This window comes from Aquarana catesbeiana, linkage group LG02 (genome assembly GCF_042186555.1).
Source record: "Aquarana catesbeiana isolate 2022-GZ linkage group LG02, ASM4218655v1, whole genome shotgun sequence".
Taxonomy (NCBI): domain Eukaryota; kingdom Metazoa; phylum Chordata; class Amphibia; order Anura; family Ranidae; genus Aquarana; species Aquarana catesbeiana.
Window position 1 is genome coordinate 579694338 of NC_133325.1, and position 20362 is coordinate 579714699.

General features: G+C 43.9%; 1 protein-coding gene across 1 annotated transcript in view; it reads left to right on the top strand.

Annotated features, from left to right (window-relative positions):
- The first annotated feature begins 15659 nt into the window (after nucleotides 1-15659).
- The window catches only part of DHDDS (dehydrodolichyl diphosphate synthase subunit), a 59259-nt gene continuing 54556 nt past the window's right edge, over nucleotides 15660-20362 (top strand). Inside the window, exon 1 of the mRNA XM_073616147.1 lies at nucleotides 15660-15806. The gene's annotated coding sequence lies outside the window, so the exon portion shown is untranslated. The remainder of the gene's footprint in view (nucleotides 15807-20362) is intronic.

Here is a 20362-nt window from a genome sequence, read left to right on the forward strand (position 1 = left end):
AGGTATCATCTTGGTATCATTCTTTTCAGCCAGCGGTCGTCTTTCATGTAAAAGCAATCCTAGCGGCTAATTAGCCTCTAGACTGCTTTTACAAGCAGTGGGAGAGAATGCCCCCCCCCCACCGTCTTCCGTGTTTTTCTCTGGCTCTCCTGTCTCAACAGGGAACCTGAGAATGCAGCCGGTGATTCAGCCAGCTGACCATAGAGCTGATCAGAGACCAGAGTGGCTCCAAACATCTCTATGGCCTAAGAAACCGGAAGCTACGAGCATTTTATGACTTAGATTTCGCCGGATGTAAATAGCGCCATTGGGAAATTGGGGAAGCATTTTATCACACCGATCTTGGTGTGGTCAGATGCTTTGAGGGCAGAGGAGAAATCTAGGGTCTAATAGACCCCAATTTTTTCAAAAAAGAGTACCTGTCACTACCTATTGCTATCATAGGGGATATTTACATTCCCTGAGATAACAATAAAAATGATTAAAAAAAAAAAAAAAAAATGAAAGGAACAGTTTTAAAATAAGATAAAAAAGCAAAAAAATAATAAAGAAAAAAAAAAAAAAAAAAAAAAAAAAAAGCACCCCTGTCCCCCCTGCTCTCGCGCTAAGGCGAACGCAAGCGTCGGTCTGGCGTCAAATGTAAACAGCAATTGCACCATGCATGTGAGGTATCACTGCGACGGTCAGATCGAGGGCAGTAATTTTAGCAGTAGACCTCCTCTGTAAATCTAAAGTGGTAACCTGTAAAGGCTTTTAAAGGCTTTTAAAAATGTATTTATTTTGGTGCCACTGCACGTTTGTGCGCAATTGTAAAGCATGTCATGTTTGGTATCCATGTACTCGGCCTAAGATCATCTTTTTTATTTCATCAAACATTTGGGCAATATAGTGTGTTTTAGTGCATTAAAATGTAAAAAAAGTGTGTTTTTTCCCCAAAAAATGCGTTTGAAAAATCGCTGCGCAAATACTGTGTGAAAAAAAAAAATTAAACACCCACCATTTTAATCTGTAGGGCATTTGCTTTAAAAATATATATAATGTGTGGGGGTTCAAAGTAATTTTCTTGCAAAAAAAAAATAATTTTTTCATGTAATCAAAAAGTGTCAGAAAGGGCTTTGTCTTCAAGTGGTTAGAAGAGTGGGTGATGTGTGACATAAGCTTCTAAATGTTGTGCATAAAATGCCAGGACAGTTCAAACCCCCCCCAAATGACCCCATTTTGGAAAGTAGACACCCCAAGCTATTTGCTGAGAGGCATGTCGAGTCCATGGAATATTTTATATTGTGACACAAGTTGCGGGAAAGAGACAAATTTTTTTTTTTTTTTTTTGCACAAAGTTGTCACTAAATGATATATTGCAGAAACATGCCATGGGAATATGTGAAAATACACCCCAAAATACATTCTGTTGCTTCTCCTGAGTACGGGGATACCACATGTGTGAGACTTTTTGGGAGCCTAGCCGCGTATGGGACCCCTAAAAACCAAGCACCGCCTTCAGGCTTTCTAAGGGCGTAAATTTTTGATTTCACTCTTCACTGCCTATCACAGTCTCGGAGGCCATGGAATGCCCAGGTGGCACAAAACCCCCCCAAATGACCCCATTTTGGAAAGTAGACACCCAAAGCTATTTGCTGAGCGGTATAGTGAGTATTTTGCAGACCTCACTTTTTGTCACAAAGTTTTGAAAATTAAAAAAAGAAAAAAAAATTTTTTTTTTTTGTCTTTCTTCATTTTCAAAAACAAATGAGAGCTGCAAAATACTCACCATGCCTCTCAGCAAATAGCTTGGGGTGTCTACTTTCCAAAATGGGGTCATTTGGGGGGGGTTTGTGCCACCTGGGCATTCCATGACCTCCGAAACTGTGATAGGCAGTGAAGAGTGAAATCAAAAATGTACACCCTTAGAAATCCTGAAGGCGGTGATTGGTTTTCGGGGTCCCGTACGCGGCTAGGCTCCTAAAAAGTCCCACACATGTGGTATCCCCGTACTCAAGAGAAGCAGCAGAATGTATTTTGGGGTGCAATTCCACATATGCCCATGACCTGTGTGAGCAATATATCATTTAGTGACAACTTTGTGCAAAAAAAAAAAAAAAATAAAAAATAAATTGTCACTTTCCCGCAACTTGTGTCAAAATATAAAATATTCCATGGACTCAACATGCCTCTCAGCAAATAGCTTGGGGTGTCTACTTTCCAAAATGGGGTCATTTGGGGGGGGTTTGTGCCATCTGGGCATTTTATGGCCTTCAAAACTGTGATAGGTAGTGAGGAGTAAAATCAAAAATGTACGCCCTTAGAAATCCTGAAGGCAGTGATTGGTTTTCGGGGCCCCGTATGCGGCTAGGCTCCCAAAAAGTCCCACACATGTGGTATCCCCATACTCAGGAGAAGCAGCTAAATGTATTTTGGGGTGCAATTCCACATATGCCCATGGCCTGTGTGAGCAATATATCATTTAGTGACAACTTTTTGTAATTTTTTTTTTTTTTTTTGTCATTATTCAATCACTTGGGACAAAAAAAAATGAATATTCAATGGGCTCAAAATGCCTCTCAGCAATTTCCTTGGGGTGTCTACTTTCCAAAATGGGGTCATTTGTGGGGGTTTTGTACTGCCCTGCCATTTTAGCACCTCAAGAAACGACATAGGCAGTCATAAATTAAAGGCTGTGTAAATTCCAGAAAATGTACCCTAGTTTGTAGGCGCTATAACTTTTGCGCAAACCAATAAATATACACTTATTGACATTTTTTTTACCAAAGACATGTGGCCAAATACATTTTGGCCTAAATGTATGACTAAAATTGAGTTTATTGGATTTTTTTTTAGAACAAAAAGTAGAAAATATCATTTTTTTTCAAAATTTTCGGTCTTTTTCCGTGTATAGCGCAAAAAATAAAAACGGCAGAGGTGATCAAATACCATCAAAAGAAAGCTCTATTTGTGGGAAGAAAAGGACGCAAATTTCGTTTGGTTACAGCATTGCATGACCGCGCAATTAGCAGTTAAAGCGTTGCAGTGCCAAATTGTAAAAAGTGCTCTGGTCAGGAAGGGGGTAAATCCTTCCGGGGCTGAAGTGGTTAAATGCATACGGAAAATTATAGACCCAGGAGGGAGATATGTGTTCTTATTGTGTAAAATATTTGGTTTTTCATGTATTATAGCGGGAATATATATACCGCCGCCGTTTTCGGCGGGGGTCCTCAGGTGTTTGGCAGGGTTTATGGCTCAATTTCCTGATACTCCGCTCCTAGCATTGGGAGACTTCAACAATTACTTAATGTATCAATGGGACAAGCTCCCAGCCCCCACTAATATACCGCTGGGAGGTGGGGGGTCTACGCCCTTTGCCAGGTTACTTGGGGAACTTGGACTGACAGATATATGGCGGCAAGGTCACCCACACACCAAAAAATTCTCATGCTACTCAGCATCACATGGGGGATTGTCCAGAATAGATCTGGGTCTCAGCAATCTCGCAATGCTGCCATTGGTATCGGAGTCAGATTATTGTGACAGACATATTTCCGATCACTCCTCATTTTGGGTGACTGTTCTGCTCCCCGGCACAGAGAAGAGGACAGGGTGGAAGTTAAATCCTTTCTGGCTTTCACTGTTCCCAGAACAGGACCCCATACGGGTATCATTACAACTTTTTTTAAGGACAACCTGGGTAGTACTACGCGCAGTATAGTATGGGATGCAGCAAAAGCATACTTACGTGGCTAATTCATCAGAACAATAAACCGCATTAAAACAGACACTAAGGCATGGGAAACACTAGTAAGAGAAAAGGTCTCTGAGACTGAGGATAAATTTATAGCTGACCCTAATGAAGATACAAAGAGAGCGTGGTTAGGAGCTCAGTCCATGTCCACCCAACTGGCGTTACAACTGGCCGAAAACAAACGTTTTTTCCTACAACAGAGCCATTTTGAGGAGGGTGAGGCAACCGGGCACATGCTAGCTGTGATGGCGCGTGCGCAGCGGCCCTCCTCCATGATTTCGGCCATTTGTGACGGGCAGGGATCCCCTCAATACCAGACCACAAACATATTACAAACTTTTAAGTCATTCTATGCCTCCCTCTACACCTCTCAAGTACAACCCACAGGGGAACAGATAGATGATTTTTTAGAACAGTGTGAGCTGCCTCGCTTGTCAGCCTCGGATGTTAATATGCTTAATGCGCAACTGACTGAGGAAGAATTGTCTATCGCTCTAGCACAGTCGCATAATAATAAATCTCCAGGAATAGATGGTCTCCCATCCGAGGTATATAAGCGATATGCAGATACATTGCTCCCGGAATTATTAAAAGTATATAATGAAGGATTAAGGGAAGGTAAACTTCCTGATTCCATGAACGAAGCGATTATTATCGTACTGTTTAAACCAGACAAGAATGCAACATCACCAGACTCATACAGACCTATATCCTTGCTTACAGCGGATGTTAAGCTGTTGGCTAGGATATTGGCAACTAGACTAGCAAAGGTCATACACAAACTAGTGCATAGGGATCAATCAGGATTCATTCCAACCAGATCTACGGCCCAAAATATTAGGAGGCTCTTTTTGAACCTACAGATTCCTGTGGATAACCCCGGCAATAGAGCAATATTTTCGTTAGACGCGGCTAAGGCCTTCGACAGTGTCGAATGGCCTTACCTGTGGAAGGTACTTGAACATATGGGCTTGGGGGCAACATTTGTTAAATGGGTTCAACTGTTATACGCTGCGCCCTCAGCTAGGATTAGAATTAATGGAGAACTGTCAGAACCATTTTCCTTGTTTCGGGGCACTAGGCAGGGGTGCCCTTTGTCGCCCCTGCTGTTTGCCTTGGCCCTGGAACCTCTGGCAGCGAAGATAAGGGGGGACCCAAACATAACAGGATTCAAACGAAATACGGGCACAGATGTCGTCTCCATGTATGCGGATGATACTCTACTGTACTTGGGAGACACACAGGATACATTAAAGAATGTCATGTCCCTCATTAAAGAATTCGGAAACCTGTCAGGCTTTTCCATTAACTGGAATAAGTCAGTGTTGATGCCGGTAGATCCCATAACTGAACCATTACCACAGGGAGCTATGATGATACAAATAGTACCCGCCTTTCGTTATTTAGGTATACAGATATCCCCAAACCCATCCCAATATATAAACCTCAACCTAGTTCCTCTACTTAGTAAATTCCGTGAAAAATGCACGTCCTGGTGTAAACTGCCACTCTCAGTGGTAGGAAGAATTAATTTGATAAAAATGGTATGGGCACCGCAGCTCTTGTACATATTTAACAACTCCCCGGTTTGGATCCCTAGAAAGTGGTTTGACAGGATAGACTCCCAATTTAGGGAACTGATCTGGAGCAAAAAGACAGCAAGGATTAGCTTAAAGACACTACAGTATAGAAAGGATGAGGGCGGGTTGGCAGTTCCTCACTCTAGGGCCTATTACCTAGCATCCCAGCTCCAGCAACTGGGGGGCTGGGGGGTGACAGATCTAGCGGACCCTATCCGCAGACTGCTAGCTGTACAGGATGAGAGTGTGACGGCTCTAGAGTGCCTGGAGGCGGGCTACATGCATCTTGACCCTGAGGCCCCTACAGTGAGAATGCTTAAAACATTGTGGGCTCACACGAAAAAAATAGTGGGGATCAGAGGTTTCATAGCACATACACCAATATGGCATAATACCAACTATAAAGAACTATTAAAGTTAAAAGGATTTAGAAACTGGGAACTATTAGGAATCCGATACCTGTCTCAACTGTATAATGGACCAAATCTTAAATCCTTTATGGAAATTCAGGCGGAATTTAATATTCCACGAACCAATTTCTTCAAATATCTGCAGTTGCGACACGCGATACAAACGCAATCGCAACGTACTACATTACATCTGACTGACCACACACTGATACAGGGGATCTTCTTAGAAGACAATAAGAAAGGAATGATTTCCAGAGCATATAATATACTTCTCAATGCCATGCAGGACCCAACTGGTCTTCCCTGTAGGCGAGGCTGGGAGGAGAACATAGGGAACATAGACGGGGAGACATGGAACCTGTGTCTGTCCTCTGCACCCTTAGTCTCAGTATCCGCATCCCAAAAGTTATCGCATCTATACTTGCTGCACAGGGTCTACAGGACTCCGGTTAGGTTGCACAAATGGGGGATTAGAGAGACTCCATTATGTCCGAAATGTGAGGGTGCCCAGGGGGACCTAATCCACATGATATGGAGATGCCCCAAACTTTTTCGTTACTGGAAGGAAGTGCTAGACATAATATCACAGGTTTATATGTTCAATATTCCACGAGAGCCAGTAGTATGTTTATTAGGAGCATTAGATGAGGAGACTCTAACCCCTTCGGCACATACAGCGGTCCTTCGACTATTATACATAGCACGTAAACTCATTGCTCAACTATGGATCACTCCGAGTACCCACTAGAAAACAATGGGTGGAACAGGTCAACAAATTACTAATCAGGGAGAAACTAACATACCAACACAGAAAAGTTCCACGCAAGTTCTACTCATTATGGCAGGCTTGGCTAGATGTCCCGGGTCTAGCACCACATCAGCTGATTAAAGATAGGCTATTACAAATGTAAGATTTTAACAGCATTGGTAATGAGGTAGCCAAATACTTGGCAAAAAAGAAAATGTGTGATTCCAGGGGAAGCAACGTGCCATGGTGGGCTGAGACAACTTTTATGTTGTTTTGTTACCTCATGCCCTTAGGGTATTGGGGAAGCTTGAGTAAGAAAAAGGCAAAAAAAAAAAAAAGAGAAACGAGAAAAGTTTTATTTTTAGTTGTTTGTTTTTCTTTATTTCTGTTCCTACCCTTTTATACTCTTATCTTTGCTCTCTTTATATGGCTATGACAATGTAATAATAAAACGCATTCTTAAGGACATTGATATCCGGTAGTATCAGATGATGTGTTGTTAAGGATGTATGTTCCATATTGCCATGATATTGTAGTACATCAACTGTCATATATTATGTAATATGAAAGTCAAAAATAAATTTTCTTTTCTGATTTAAAAAAAACAGGTTGACATACCCGTAAGTCACATTGAGGTTTGGTTTTCCGTGTGTGATGAGAGTTCATATATTAAGGTTGTAAGATGGTCGCTAGGTGAAATTGAGGCTGGATTGTCTCTTTAATTTTCTGTGACATGGCCGCCACGTGAAAATGAGGCTTAGTTGTCTCTCTGTGTGTATATAAGGTGATGGCTCAGCGCGTCGCCTGTGCCCCTGGAAGACGTCAAGTATGAGGAAACATGTCGGGCGGATCTACGCGCTGACTTTATCACGCCCCATGTGACCCAGGAAGTGCGGGTGTTTCAATTTTTTTGCCGGCAAGTGTTTTTCAGGATGTTTGTTCATCCAACTAGAGATTTTATACAATAAACCAGTGTTTTAAAAAAAGATAACGCACTATTGGAGCCTTTGTTCCTCTATATGCTCCGTTCTAACTTGGGAGATTGTGCTTTACTGGAAGGGAGACAGATGGTGGCCACACATTGAGGAGGACGCCCCTAGTCTGCCATGCGCACCCTAGAGCCAAGACTCAGCTGAGACCCCACAGAGGGCTATATCTGCAGGCGTGTGACCTCGCTACAACAGGAGGTCCACTCCTTCCAGTAAGAGTTTCCATTCTTTCAGGTGATTGCCACATGGAGAGCTCCATCTCTTTATCTTGGTGGTGGTGAAAGCTCTGAGAATCTTTTTCATCCTTCTGGATTTCTACCATTATAGAACTTGTTTCATTTGCTAATTTCAGAGACTATATTTCATGAATTACTTTTCACTGTATATGTAATCATAAATATTATATAGATATCTTTACACTTCAGTGATCCATAGTGTTTTAAGATTTTAGTTTTATGTTTTGTTTCACTATTTTTGATTAGCGCGACTGTTTTGGTTTATTAATTCTTCCCATTTCAAAGCCTCTTTAACTGCAACCACATCAGAGGGGCAACCAATGAAAAATCAAAACCAGCTTATATGTCATCATTGTCAACATTTTCACTGTCTGATGACCTTGATGAGGGTTGGCTAGGCTGGGATGGTTCCAGATCCTTGTGGCTGACTCTAGGCGGGGAACTGCCTGACCCACCAGCCAAATTCTGGGTCTGATCGGTATGCCAGTCTTTCAGAGACCCTTGCACCACTCGCTTGACCAGTGATACTATCTGCTGATCGTTGCCTTCCCTTTTGCCCTATGCCTGGGCAAAGCATGCTTTATACAGCAACTGGGCACTGAGACCCAAAAATCTCCAAGCCTGGAGCGACTTGGCTGGTGGTGAACGTGATTCCTGGAAGAGGATCCTGAGCTTCCTCTGTGACGTCTGGACCTTGATGAAGACCTGTGATGTCTGGATCTCAAGGTGGACCTATGCGACCTAGGTAGGTCCCTTTCCTCCTGTGAAGATTTTTGACGATCGGGCCTAGAATGGATGCACCAAGCCTCGGCTTGACCCAAGGCCCCATGCATGCACAGAATGACCCGGAAGCCTCCGGCCATTTTGGAAGCAGCAGCATGGGATGCACAAGATGCATTCCAGCCGCCATGAGAAGTCAGAAACCACTGTAGCCAGGGAAAAACTACACAATGCAATACTATCAGTAAAAAAAAGAAAGGGGGGCACAGGACTCACGTGACCCAGATCCCAGGGCAGGAACAGCAGCTGCAGAAACCACCCTAGGCACACCTAACAAATGATAACAGGGCATCTGACCAGTGCAAACTCCCGCTTATGGTAGGGCCCCACATTTCTCCAAGTATCGATCCTCTGCATACATGTGCCAAATACCACCCTGCTGATAGCTGGGAACTCGGTGACACTCAAATCATCCTGGAAGACTTCTGGATACCACAGGACGCTCCTGACTTCCACACAGCTGTCCAGCACGAGAACCGGCCACCGATACTTTCAAAAGGTGGGAAAACGTCATACAAAATTGGTCCTATGAGTGAAGAGGACAAAATGGAACACTGCCTCTGGCTCAGCCTGAAAGTATATGGGAGTGGGCCCTATGGGGTAGGAGCGAGTGCGGAGCTACCCAAACGTATGTTGCCATGGAGTCTGTCAGGAAAACAGTTATTATCACCGATATAAGCAATCACAATGTGCAAAAAAAAAAAAAATCCTAATCACCTCCCCAGAGTAGCACAGTATCACTTTGATAAACACTGTACTATTCTGGTCACAAACAAAAATTGCACAACACCAGTTGTATGATGATCCTGTACAGCACTGGTGGCAGTACAACAAATTGTGAAAAAAAATTTTTATTTCTTCATTTTCCAAAAAGTTGTTACAAAAAAATAAAACTTCTAAAGACTTGCTATGCCTCCTACTAAATACCTTGGACTCTCTCCTTTTCAAAAAAGGGTCACTTGGGGGGGGGGGGGGGGTGAGTATTTGTACATTTCTGGCATGTTAGGGCCTCAAGAAATGTGATAGGTCGTCTGTACATCAGGGCTGATTGATTTTCAAATATATATATATCATAGTTTGTGGACTCTATAACTTTCACACAGACTACATAATATACACTGATTTGGGTAGTTCTTACCAAAGAAATGTAGCAAAATACATTTTGGTCTTAATTTTATGAAAAAAGATGATTTAGTTGCAAAATTTTATACCAGAAATAAAGAAAAACGTGTATGCTTTTCAAAATTTTCAAAATTTTACAAAATTTTGATGTAAATAAAAAAATAAAACATTTTGAGAACATAGGGGACACATTTTTCAAGCTGCCGGAGCGTTTTTTTCTATTACCTTGAAAAAGGGGTCCCTCATGCCCCAAATGTCAGATCGGCACATATTGTTGTTATACAATAAAATAAACCTGTCATGATGAAATGTGCGATATGTTACCTACTTGAAGGTAACCACCAAGTGTTGGTACCTATTTGCTACTTATTAACTGATACTCTCACTGCACCCGAGTCCCCCCACTGTAATGTATACATATTATAATCTGATCATCTGATCAGTGGCGGCCCGTCCACAGGGGATGCACGGGCGCCGCCCCCCTCAAGTAAATTTTTTTTTGAAAAAGGCCCTTAAAAAAAGCAATAGAAAAAATTTCCTTTAAGTGCACTGTGTTGGGGCGCCAGACACAGTACACTATGGGAAGCGCCACGTCAATGCAATCACGATATTGCAGATGAGGCGCTTTATTTGCAGGTATTTTACCTGCTTTGTGGCGCATTCCATCGCGCCAAACAGCTTTGTTGTTCTAGTTAAGAGGTTACTTCCAGTTTCCCTGTGACAGAGGGAAACCGGAAGTGACGTCTGAAGCTCTGTGGAACGCACGGCCCAAGTGGAGCTGGTAAGTAAGGCTCTAAGGCTGCAAAATAGGTGAACTGCGAGCACCATGCTTGGCGCTCGCAGTCCACTCAGCTGTGTTAGGAAAGCGAATGACAATTCGCTTTCCTAACACTGAACTGCCTCTCCGCCAATCAGGTGCTTGGGTCTGTTACCTGTCACCTGATTGGCTGAAACAACAGGTGCGCTATTGGACACCTATCAGGAGGAGAGGACGGGAGATGAGGCAGGAGAGATGACGCACGAAGGACCCCGCTCGTTGCAATCACCCGATGCCCCACAGACACAGGGTAAGTGCTGGGCAGACGAAGAACGGGCGGGGGGCACACTGGCAGCATTTGATGGGCACACTGGTAGCATTTGATGGGCACACTGACAGCATATGATGGGCACACTGGCAGCATTTGATGGGCACACTGGCATATGATGGGCACACTGGCAGAATTTGATGGGCACACTGGCAGCATATGATGGGCAGTTGGGCACACTGGTAGCATTTGATGGGCAGTTGGGCACACTCGCAGCATATGATGGGCACACTGGCAGCATATGATGGGCACACTGGCAGAATTTGATGGGCACACTGGCAGCATATGATGGGCAGTTGGGCACACTGGTAGCATTTGATGGGCAGTTGGGCACACTGGCAGCGTATGATGGGCACACTGGCAGCATATGATGGGCACACTGGCAGCATTTGATGGGCACAGTGGCAGTGTTCGATGGCACAGTGGCTGCATTTGATGGCACAGTGGTAGCATTTGATGAGCACAGTGGCAGCGTTTGGCACAGTAGCTGCATTTGATGGCATAGTGGCTGCGTTTGATGGCACAGTAGCAGCGTTTGATGGCACAGTGGCTGCCTTTGATGGCACAGTGGCTGCGTTTGATGACACAGTGGCAGCGTTTGATGGCACAGTGGCTGCATTTGATGGTACAGTGGCTGCATTTGATGGCACAGTGGCAGCGTTTGGTGGCACAGTGGCTGCGTTTGATGGCACAGTGGTAGCATTTGATGGCACAGTGGTAGCATTTGATGGGGACAGTGGCAGCATTTGATGGGCACAGTGGCAGCGTTTGATAGTACAGTGGCTGCATTTGATGGGCACAGTGCCTGCAATTGATGTTTTTTTTTCAAAATGTTTTCAGTTTGTTTGCGCCCCCCAAAATATTTTGAGCACCAGCCACCAATGAATCTGACCATACAGTAACTGCATACCTCCCAACTTTTTGAGATGGGAATGAGGGACACCTATCAGCAAAAGTATGCAGGCATAGGACAAACCCCCTGCCACACCCCCTTAAAGGAGAATTGTACGAAAAAACAAGATTGGTTAAACCCACAAGTGCATTTTTACCACTACTATTAATTTATATTGGCTTTTGGAATTTACAAATGCAGCAATTTAAAAATCAGATGAAAGGTTTAGTGCTGGAAAACACCTTTTGATAGATTAAAAGTGCATTTAATATACATCTATATAGATCAGACCAAAATGAGGAACAAATGAGGAGGAACGAGGGACAGAGGGACATTGCTCCAAATCAGGGATAGTCCCTCAAAATCAGGGACAGTTGGGAGCTATGTAACTGTACAACTTGATCGGTCAAAACTTTGTAATATGAGGACTTTCCTAAACTTTCCAATCAATTTGTATCCAATCAGGCAGATCCTTGCACTACATGTTGCTGGTAGATCTAAACTAGATTGTACAATCAGATTGTAATTTGTGTGGTAAGCTTAAGGGGTTGTAAAGGTTTGTGTTCTTTCACCTTAAGGCCCCTTTCACACTGGGGCGGTGGGGGCGTCGGCGGTAAAACAGTGCTATTTTTAGCGCTGTTTTACCGTCGTTTTTGCGGCTGTATACGGCCGCCAGCTGTGCGGTTTTAACCCCCACTGGTGGCCGATAAAGGGTTAAATCCGCTTGCATAGTGCGGCTATAGCCGCGGTATTGCCGCAGTATAGCCGCGCTGCCCCATTGATTTCAATGGGCAGGAGCGGTTTAGGAGCGGTGAATACATCGCTCCTTCACCGCTCCAAAGATGCGGCTTGCAGGAGTTTTTTTCTTCTCCTGCCAGCGCACCGCTTCAGTGTGAAAGCCCTCGGGCTTTCACACTGAACAAACAGCGGCGGCTGTTTTGGGTCGGTTTGCAGGCGGTATTTTTAGCGCAATAACGCCTGCAAACCGCCCCAGTGTGAAAGGGGTCTAAAGCATCCTATGCATTAAGTTGAAAAAACACCTGCCAGTCACCGGCCGCCCAGCCCCCCCCCCCCCCCCTGTTTTACTTACCTGAACCCCTTCGTTCAGTCGGCGGGGACGCGCTGTCTCTCTCTCCGCGGGATCCTGGCTCTTGATTGGATAGATTGATAGCAGCGCAGCCATTGGCTCCCGCTGCTGTCAATCAAATCCAATGATGCAGGCGCCAGAGGCGGGGGCCGAGTCCTGCATTCGGCGTCTATGGACACCGAATGCTGGACTCGGGAGCGCGCCACAAGGTAATCCCCCGGAGAGCGCTTCTCCCAGGGGGTTATCTGATCCGGGGAGGAGCCGCGAGAGCCACCGAGGGACCCCAGAAGAGCAGGTTCGGGGGTCACTCTGTGCAAAACGAGCTGCACAGTGGAGGTAAGTATGATATGTTTGTTATTTAAAAAAAAAAAAATTACCCTTACAATCACTTTAGGCCAGCGAGAAAAAAACAGGCATTGTATGCAGGGTCTGCTAGGCTCCTACTTTCTTAGTCTGGTTTTTCAGACTGATTTTGCGAATCTACTGTATTTTGTCATAGTGAGTACAAGATCTGGGCTTGAACCCTGGTGCATTTGTGGGGATGTGCACCCACATCTGTCACACTGGGAGCAGCAGCTAATTGACAGCAATGAGGATGCACGTAATTCCTGGCTACACATTGACACCATACCCTGTTCACTTCGGTGCAGGTAAACATGGGCGTTACATGGGAGGGGTGGATTCTTATGCTTAGCTTGAATGAGGCCTAAAAACCAAACAGATGCTAATTCATTCCTTGCAATCCAGGCCTTTGTCATAGCTATAACTAAGGCTAGGATCTAGCTGAAACACATTAGCATCTATATGGTCTTTATCCCGTATGAAGAAATAAACTTCCATGGGAAAACCTTAAAAGTTTTGGAGTTTAGGCTCCATTCATACCCATGTTCCCACTCGCGATTTTGTGAGCTTCACGCAATTTTTAAAGGCATGTTTTGCCACGATTGCAACGTGATTCTGTTGTGCAACAATCGTGGCAAAATGTCACTGCATTTGGGGTTCCATTTAGGCTGCATTTACAACTAGGCGTTTTGAATTCTTGAATTCAATTCTGCCCCGGATTTCAAAACACTCTGCAAATTTCAGATGCCAGTGTGGTTCTGCCATGATTGTCATGCGATAAATAGTGCCGCAATAGCAGCAAACCACATCACGTGAAGCTTGTCGCTCGAAAGAAGCTCCCAAAGCTTTTTTGGCTGACAAGCTTCACACGATGCGGTTTGCCATGATTGCAGTGCCATTTATCGTGTGACAATCACGGCAGAGCCGCACTGCGTTTTTAGGTGCCATTAATTTTAGGCACCTTTAAAATGAATGGTAGTTGTTTAAAAATTCTAGAACAAAGGCTTTTTTTTTTTTGTTATCTATTGTTGCTAATCATGCGCAGTCTTTCGTATCTGATTTTTCTCACACACTTACACATTACACATACACATTAACCACTTAAGGACAGGAAGGATTTACCCCCTTAATGACCAGGCCATTTTTTTGCGATACGGCACTGCCTCGCTTTAAATGACAATTGCTCGGTCGTGCAACGTTGTACCCAAACAAAATTTGTGTCCTTTTTTTTCCCACAAATAGAGCTTTCTTTTGGTGGTATTTGATCACCTCTGCGGTTTTTATTATTTGCGCTATAAACAAGAAAACACTGACAATTTTGAAAAAAAAAAAATAAACTATATTTTTTACTTTTTGCTATAATAAATATCCAAAAAAAAGTAAAAAAACGAATTTCTTCATCAGTTTAGGCCGATATATATTCTTCTACATATTTTTGGTAAAAAAAAAAAAAATTGCAGTAAGCGTATATTGATTGGTCTGCACAAAAGTTATAGCATCTACAAAATAGGGGATATTTTTATGGCATTTTTATTATTTATTTTTTTTACTAGTAATGGCAGTGATCAGCGATTTTTAGCAGGACTGCGACATTGCGGCGGACAGATTGGACACTTTTTTGGGACGATTGATATTTATACAGCGATCGGTGCTATAAAAATGCACTGATTACTGTATAAATGTCACTGGCAGTGAAGGGGCGATCAAGGGGTTAAATGTGCTCCCTCGGATGTGTTTCTAACTGTGGGGGGATAGGACTGACTGGAGGAAGAGAGAGATCGCTGTTCCTAATCACTAAGAACAGCAGATCTGTCTCTCCTCCCGTCAGAACAGGGATCTGTCTGTTTACATTGACAGATCCCCGTTCTGGCTCTCTGTGGAGCGATCAAGGGTGGCCAGCGGACATCGCGGCCGCCGGCCACGTGCATCGGCTCCAGCGTCGTGCCGGGGGCGCACGTACGCCTCCAATAGTTTTTAAAGGGGCTCGATGTACAATAACGGCGGTTCCCACAGCCGTGCCAACCTGCCACAGGCTGGTCGTCACGTTTTTAAACAAAAATTGTTAGTTCTGTTCACATACGAGAAAAATGTTCATTTGGAAAGTCTGAATAGGATGTCAAAAGTTGTGTAAATTGAACCATCGTGCCTTGTACGGAATTTTTCTTCCAATATTTCCATAGTGTGTACCCCACTTTAGAATGAATGGCACACAAGGATTACCACACAATTGGGAATCGCTGCGATTCCAAATCGCCAAGTGTGAATGGGGCCTAGTTGTTTTGTTACTGTGTACGCAGGGGGAAGAAGTGTTGCCGTGTACTGCCTGCAGGTGGCACTGTTACATTTCAAATACATGGTGATCTGATCATGTGATCTCGATTGCTTAGGAGACCAAAAAGAGAGAATCAGGCAGGATTTATTTCTCAAAGAGGGTCAGTCCCTCCAAATGAGGGTCAGTCGGAATAAGAATAGTGCACCTCATGGCCTTCTGTTGGGATATATATATATCCCAGCTCTCCCTATTCGTGTTCACACCTCCCCATCAACACAGTCGCAGGTAATAAACGAATCATATTACGTAAGGAAAGATGAGCTGTACCACTAGAAACACGCCGCACAGCTTCCCCTAGAGGCAGCTCTAGAAAGCTCTCCCGTTTAGCGGTCCCATTCATTCTAGAACAGGAGCAGCTCGCGTTTTTTGTCTTCAACGTCATCAGCTACAGCAACCGACGTCAGAGCGGTGCGCCGCAGGCTGCCGGCGAATGCGGAAGTGTTGCAGGACCTAAAGGTGATGCTGGTCGGGTAAGTAATACCATTTAGTCAACTGAAGACAGTTCCTTAAAACCCCTGTGTGTGTCTGTGCGCAAATGGTGCAGGGTGGCATTGGGACAGAAGGTAGCAGAGGTTTGACTTGATAGTTACTAGGAAAGAGGTGTGTGTATAATATATAATCTCCCAACTGTCATAGATGAGCAAGAAGAAAGAGAGGACTAGGCAGAAACAGGAACAGTCCCTCAGGACGTAGACATAATACATGATCACAGTTCTCCAAGGTCCAGCCTTGTAAGTAGGCTCCGAAGTTAATAGTGCCTCAGCCTCTTACTGATGGTCAGACATAGGGAGAAGAGATTTCAAGTAAGGATTGCATTTCTGGCAATGCTATTCGCCTGGCTGTTATGATGAGCCAGTGGTTATTAGGGAAACCAGTCACAGGATAATTGTGAATGCTGTCACGGCTGGCCATTCCTTCCAAAATGCTAATTGCTTGGCTGCCCTGTTTGATTTCTTCCACTGACTCGGGTCTAGGGTTGCCACCTTTTCTTCAAGCCAAACCAGAACACTTTAGCAGCCTGGGACACCTTTGGGTGCCCCTAAGAAGAGTAGTAATGCGGTGTGCATAGCGTGCTGCAGCGAACAGTGGGTGTGGCCAAATTGCTCTTGTTGACATCATCACCCCGCCCCCCAGACAGCCACCTACAGCTCCCGGATGGAAACAGATTTGTGTGTGACTATCTTGGTTACTTGGGGAGCCAAAGCCCAGTCTGTATAATGTGTTTGGGTTTCAGTCTGCCCGAAGCCTGGACACATGCTTGTGAATCCCAGACAGGTGGCAACCCTACTCTGGACTAGCGTTGCCACCTCATCCCTTTAAAACCCAAGCACATATTAATTACACAGGTTCTGTGGCTGATTAAGGTGGCAATTAAACTCACTTGGTGCCTTAGTTGCATTAAAGTGGTTGTAAACCCATTACAACCACTTTAACCTACAGGTAGGCCTAGATTAAGGCTTACCTGTAGGTGCAAGAAATATCTTCCAAACCTAAAAGGTTTAGGAGATATTTGCAGGAATAGCGGTACCGATGTGCACCGTAGACCTCGGGCGCAGGCACACTGAGCATGCCGTTTCTAACGGCGATCATGACATTAGTGGCGGCACCAGCACGCATGCGTGGGAGTGACGTCATTGCGGCTCCGGCCAGTCACAGCGCCGGAGCCGTGATACCCGAAAGTCACTCCGGGATAGATGTCAGCGTCGGAGGAGGCGAACCAGGGCTGATGCCGGGGCTTCGATCTCAGGTAAGTAATTCATAATGAGCTAGTATGCTATGCATACTAGCTCATTATGCCTTTGCCTTGCAGGGTTTTTTTTTTTTTTTTTTTTAAGAGGCTTTACTCCCTCTTTAAATTAGCCTCAGAATCTGTGTAATTCATATGTGTTCGGATTTAAAAGGATAAGGTGGCAACTCTACTCGGGACAAGTCTAAAAGTATTCTGATGTGATTCTCGTATTCATTTTCAGCTTGCTTCCTGGTCACTGACTTAAAAAAAAAAAAGACATAGCCAGGCAGCAAGCATTTTTAGGAGGCCAGTAATGGCAGCCCCTCACTTCTCTCATGATTGGATCACTTTATTGTTTTCTGTAGTAGTTGATCGGGAACAGATAAGCAAATGAGAAACTTAAGAGGTAAATAAAATCAGAAGTGCTCGCCTCCATTACTAGCTCTAGGTCGTTGATGCAAAAGGGGCCAACTTAACTGCCGCAAAACTATGACTGTCACCTTTGTTACATGCAAGAGTAGTATGATTCACTTAGCGACCCATATGTAAAGCAATGGTGTCGCCTTACCACTGCTTTAAAAACAACAACAAAACACCTTTTGCACATTTATAAATCATAGTGTTGTGCCTTCTGCTTATCTTGCTTTAGGACTTTTGAAGCAAGTGAAGACCCTTTTATTAATTTTAATGGATGGGGGGGGTGTCATGTGTCAGTCACATGAGCTGTCAAAGAATGGGTTATAGTAGTCTAGTGCTGTACTTTAATGAAAATTAGTTCAACCACTTGTCTACCAAGGTTTAGAAACGATATGTTAGACATGTGGTTGAATCAAGATCATAGCTGCTGGTACCATCTTTAAGAGTCAATGAAGGGATTTTCGATAAAAGTGATCAGACAGTTTTAAAACCACCCAGTTACTTTTACAGGGCTCTCAAAGGGGTGCCCCCCTGCCAGTGGTACCCCTGCTCTCCCAGTCCTCTGGGGAGCCTGGGACTGCAGGAAATGGCTTCCCTTGTAAAAGCAGGAGAAACTCAGGGAACCTCCATTCCCTGATCCTTCCTGTGACTAATGAACCCTGGAAGCAACCTGTATTATGTCACTTTCAGGGTCACAGCTGTTATAAACGTGATCTGTGTTTGATAGCTGCATGGAAGGGCAGAGGAGACATTGGGGGATTTAACAGTCCTTTTACCTGTCTATGCTATCACATAGAGGCATTTTTAGCCCCCTTATGATAGCAGTAAAAAAAAATTACAGAAAATTTAAAAATGGTTTAAACTGTTCCTTTTTTTAATTTAAAGCACCCATCACCTCTGTACACACGCTGTATAAAAAGCATTGGATGAGCACATGTATGTAAACATCAGTTGCACCACACATGTGAGGCATCATTGCGATCATTGGAGTGACAGCAGTAATTCTAGGACCATAGTTCAGGATTAACTTTAAACTGAAAATCTGTTAAAGTGGATGTAAACCCCCAGATATACACAGTAAAGTGAACAGCCTCAGATTATACACAGAGATTAAATAAATCTCCCTACATAAGTTTTACATGCATATCTGCTCTCTTTCCCTTTTTTACATCCTTTAGAATTCTTACTTCATGTTAGAATTTTCACTTCTTCATTCAGCACTGGGAGTGTAGTCTTGGCTTACACTGGGAGACAGCTCATTGGAGAAAAGGCACACACCCCCACTCCACATGGGCAGAAGAAGGAAGATACTTTCAGAGCTGTGCTGTGACAAGACAAACTCTCTGCTAATCTATTTATAGCACCCTCCCAGGACACACATTTTTAGCTGCTTTTATCTCCCATCTCAGAGAACTTGTCAGAAGTTTTCATGCTGATAACAGAGAAACAAAACAGCAGAAACACATGGGACTTAGGGTGTTGGAGAGAAAGAAGTAAACACTACAGATATATGTGCCCAGGTCAAATTTCATGAATCAAGTTTACATTCACTTTAAGGCTTTTAAAGCATCACCTATCGAGAATTTTGGGTACCATCGTTTTTTTGCAACTCCCACAGGCATGCACAATTTTAAGACTTGATGTTACAGAGAAGTCCTGGCCCCCACACACCTCTTCCAGCCGTATAGTTAACCAGTAAAAACAGCCTCCGCTTGCTCCACTAAGGCCACACGCCCAGTGCATTCCGCTCTGCCTCCAGGGGTCGATCATCATCGGGGTCCAGAGGGATGGGGCGAAACACATTGGGGGGGGGGGGGGGCCTTGATAGAGTGAGCTGAGGCTGCTTTTACTTGTTAACTATATGCCCAGGAGAGGTGTGAGGTGGCTGGGACTTCATATTATCTCTGCAGTGTGCCTTGGACTCATCCCCAGCCTGCACCCCCTAATAGACAGTATCCACCTTGCAGGACTGTGGTATCCTGAGCAGGGGCCCCCAAGCAATATGTAAGGTTTAAGACTTGAAATGTTTGGTATTTATTTACTCAGTGCAACCCAAATTTTTACCAAAACACTGGGTATAATGTGTTTGCATTAAAATTCTTTAATGTACTTTTCCTAAAAATATGTGTTAAATAACTGCAAATATATTACAACATTAAAAAAAGGTGGTGTACGTTTATGAATCAGTGGAAAATATCCACTGCACCGTTCTCGGGCATTCACAGAGGAGATCTCTCTCTTCTGGGTGCCTGTTTATGAATCTGTGTAGATCGCTTAGCCTTTTGTGAAGTGAAACAGTCTACAAATGCTTCAAACAGTGGAAAATGCGCCCTGATACTGTAATCTCGTGAGACTTAAGATTATAGTACCAGAAATTTATCGAAACACAGAGGTGTCTATTTATTAAGCAGTGATGTGTTATCACTGCTCAGTACATGGACAGATGGCCCACCTTATGTTAATAAAATAGTCCCCCTACATAATAAATATATACAGTGATACCTCGGTTCACAAACTTAATTAGTGAAACGACTCTGGTCGCGAACCAAGGCAAATTTTCTCATAGGGTTCAATGTAAATCATGTTACTCTGTTCTGAACTTTTTTTTTTTTTTTGAACCACAAAAATATGAAACAAAGTATAGTATGAAGAGAGAGAGAACACTAACCTTTCTTGAGACGACTTCTGGCGTGGAGGAAGGCGGGTGGGAGGCGCTTATTGTTCGGAGGGAAATCCCCCTCCATAAGGACATTAGGGAGATTTCCTTCAGGGGGTTTCCTCTCCTTTATCCCTTAGCCGCAGGCTCAGTTTTGGTGAAGAATCTGTCCAATGTCACTTGTCTTTTCCTACGCTGCATAACCCTCCGAAAATGAGAGATCA